Source organism: Triticum dicoccoides, chromosome 3B (assembly GCF_002162155.2).
Source record: "Triticum dicoccoides isolate Atlit2015 ecotype Zavitan chromosome 3B, WEW_v2.0, whole genome shotgun sequence".
Classification (NCBI taxonomy): Eukaryota; Viridiplantae; Streptophyta; class Magnoliopsida; order Poales; family Poaceae; genus Triticum; species Triticum dicoccoides.
In genome coordinates, this window is record NC_041385.1 from 160,070,616 (window position 1) to 160,074,286 (window position 3,671).

Consider the following 3,671-nt stretch of genomic DNA (forward strand, 5'->3'; position numbering starts at 1 on the left):
CTTAGAGGCGACATTTCTGCCCCTTCCTCCGTCGTCGCCACCGTAGGTCCCCGCCTCCTCCATCCGTCCTTCCGGCGACAGGAGGAGGAGAGGACCCCGATGCTTCGGCTCCCCTGTGTAGGTAGGGTAGGCACATGTTTCCTTGGAGGCGTTGCTTCATTGGCGGGGACGACGTCACGTAGGAATAAATTGTTGTTGTTCTTCCACCATCTTGGCATTGCTCCAATCCGTGGCACCGAGGAGCAGTCGGCTTGGTTGTGTGATCGGTGTTCGGATCCGACGGTCTTAGTATTTGGTGGTTAGCTCCTGGCATTCTTCTGGTTGGAAGCGTGGTCGGCTACAACAGAAGGATTTGTTGTCTTGAAGCGGGCATCGCGGTTGACGGCTTACGATGACGATGTTCTTCCTCCACCACATCAAGTGAAGACGGCGATGCCGGGAACTGGTGGACATGGGGACGATCCCCGGCTGACGCGCCACAAAGACTCGATCTTGTCGATTCTGACAGATTCTTTCATTGTCTCGAAAAGCAGCATAGTCTGCGATGATGCTCCTCCATTCAGGGTCTGGTGGTTGATCCCCTCTATCTTTGGTGGTACTACTGCGGAAGCAGACCGGCAGAGAACGGTATGGCGAGGCGCAACGGGATGTTGGGGTCAAGTTGTATTTTGTCCCTTTTGGGGGTCCTTTGTGCAAAGCTTCCTGTCATCGGTATTTCTAGATGTCTTGTGTGATTTCCACATGTTTTTGTGTGCAGTAATCTCTAAGGTTAATGAAATGTGTGATTACTGTTAAAAAAAAGGGTCCAATGTAATGGTCAAACAAATGGCTCGACTTTTTTGCCACTTCATCGCTTACATATGGGCCACAATTAACATAAGCTTGAATAAAATTTAATCACACAACCATTTGGATTTTTTTCAAACAACAAATCACCAGAGTGATAAGTATTTGTCATGTTTTAAAAAGTGGTAGGTTTTTGGATCCCTAACCCTAACCAATGGCCAGCCAACTGCTCTGCTTGAAGGAGATGCTTACAGGCAAGATCTGGCAAGAGTCAACAGATTTTGGGAAAGAAACTCTCGCAAACCCTTCGCCGATGTCGAAATGGAGATCGTCGAGGTAAAGAGAAACCTTATTCCAACACGTCATCACCGCCAGCACCTCATCGAATCGTTGGGAAAACAAAATCCGAGAAACAAAATAAAAAGGGTAGACGGGTCCCCACACTCCTCTTGCCGTCGACGAGGCCGCACGACAAGAAAACGGGAAGGGGACCGATGCGGCGACTTGAGGGAAAAACTTCGGATAGGCTAGGGAGCCAGGTACCCATGTTCGGCCTCAGTTTGCAGCTTTTAGTTTTTTTTATGAAAAGCTTCCTCTTTTAATTTTTTTTATTAAAAAACCCAACTGGTTCGGTTACAAAGCAAGCAGCTCTCAGCCACCTGACATCAACTACGATTAAAAAACACAAAAGGAAATGAGCAAAGCGCACTCTTTTGGCATAAAAAAAAAGCCACCCACAAGTTTTAGTATTGATGTTATATTTTGAGTTAATTAAAATCCACTCTTTAGTGGAAAAAAAGAAATGTACACCTCATCGCCCCTGGAGTTTTTTTTCTTCCTTAGAGCAAACTCTCCAGCCTGATTGATTGGGCTGGCTGGGCTACATAACATCCATTTTAGAGACTGGACATATGGCGCAGCCCAGCTAGACCTCGCAAACTTCTTTCCTAATAAGCAGCTCCCCATCGGGTTGGTTTTTTTTTGCTGGGTTAGATACAAATAACTCTACTCTAACCCACCCGTTTGGATATTTTAGGATTATTTCTGCCTCAACTAACCAATACTAACTCTAACCCCCTTATCCAAATAGGGCCAAGGACACGACGCGTGGAGGAGAGAATCCGACCAAAGTGCGGTGCGTTTTGTCGTTTCGTAATTTTGGCTGAAACGAGCCCCTCCAGTTCTTCCCCATCTCCCATTCCCCTCCCTCACGCTTTCCACACGGGGCGACAAAATCTAGCAATCCCTAGCCGCCGGAATTCGACGGTCGTAGCCGGCGAGAGTCCACAGCCGACGGGGAGAGCCTCTCCGGTTGGAACGACCACCCACATCGGGGCTGAGGGGAACCGCGCTGACGTCGACCGACGGAGAGACGCCGCGCTGCGGGCGCGGCGGGGAGAAGAGAGGAAGGGGGCGCGCGTGGGCGGCTGGCCGACGGGAACCAGCGTGTCTCTGCCACATCTACGAACTGCAGGTCAGTTTTCCGGCGGCTATTCCTCCATTTTTTTCTCGTCGTCTCCAGGGGAAGAGGGGTAGGGGAGCAAATTGGAGACTAAAATCGCGAGCGGGGAGGTGAAATCGTAGTCCTCGTCGGTGATTCAAACCAAAATCGCGTCAGAGCTGTTGCCTACAGCAAACCATCATCTCTGTTTGCTTGCATATGTGTGTTGGTTGCCTAATTACGTTGCCTACAGCAAACCTCATCTCTGTTGCCTGCATATTTGTCCTGTAGGCAAATATACGTAATCCATTTTATGTGTTTGTAGGCAACTCAAGTACTCAACCTGTATATATGTAGGCAAACTCACACACTAGTTAACCTGGACAAGGGTTTCCGTAGGCAACATCTATGTTTATTCTGTAGGCAAATATATGCTGTCCATTTTTCTGTGTTTGTAGGCAAGCTTAAGTACTGTAATCTGGATTGTTGCTTGGTCCTTTTTGTAGAAGGCCAATTTCTGTCAGGTTACTTGGTCCTTTTTTTGTGTTTCCACATGGGGGAATGTGATCAGTTTGTGTTCATTACAACACAAACACTGTAATTCATCAGCTCACAGAAAAATTAATAATCAAAATCAAATTACAATAGGGGTCCCAGGTTTGACCCCATGATACATGCTATCCTGGGATTATTCCTCTTCTGAACAAACCATCATGCAGCATTTTCTAATCCTATTTTATGTTTACAGCAACCACACATTTTGCTTTTAGATATGAAATGTTCTGTCATTTCCTTGCCTTTTTGCTCCAGATGATTACAATGCTGTTCACACTGTAGTTGAGTGGCATGCCCGCTGTAGAACTCTGAACATGTTTACTGATAACCTCTAACAATCAGTTAATTTATGCCCTGTTTTCCTTTTGATGATTCTCTAGCAATCATGTCCTGTTCAAGACCTGGAAACGAATAGTTTGAGTGGGAAACGAACAGGGATTTCTAGTAATCATGTTTTTGCAATCAGCGGATATGCTTTTTCTATTTGAGTGGAAAATGAATAGTTTTCAGCAGGGAGCTTAAATGTCCACTTTAAACATTTTTTTGGATACACAACACTGTAACTAAAAATGTCAGCACTTACCGCTTAACCCGTCGAGCTAGTCGCCGGCACGAGACCCCCACACCCCTCGGAAATCGACCTGAGCCGGCAATACCAACTCGCCTACCCACGGCGTGCTAGGTCGCCTAACCCGTCGGCATACTCGCCCGCACGGGACCCCACACCCCTTGGAAATCGCCTAACAATACCAATTCGCATATCCCCGACGTGCTAGGTCGCCTAACCCGTAAATTTACTCGCCACACGGGACCCCACACACCATTGGAAATCGACCTTAGCCGGCAATACCAACTCGCCTCCCCCGGCCTGCTATGTCGCCTACCCAGT

General features: G+C 47.5%; 1 long non-coding RNA gene across 1 annotated transcript in view; it reads left to right on the forward strand.

Moving 5' to 3' along the window:
* The first annotated feature begins 1,929 nt into the window (after positions 1-1,929).
* The window catches only part of LOC119275331, a 4,336-nt gene continuing 2,594 nt past the window's right edge, over positions 1,930-3,671 (forward strand). Inside the window, exon 1 of the long non-coding RNA XR_005135625.1 lies at positions 1,930-2,260. This is a non-coding gene — a long non-coding RNA (uncharacterized LOC119275331). The remainder of the gene's footprint in view (positions 2,261-3,671) is intronic.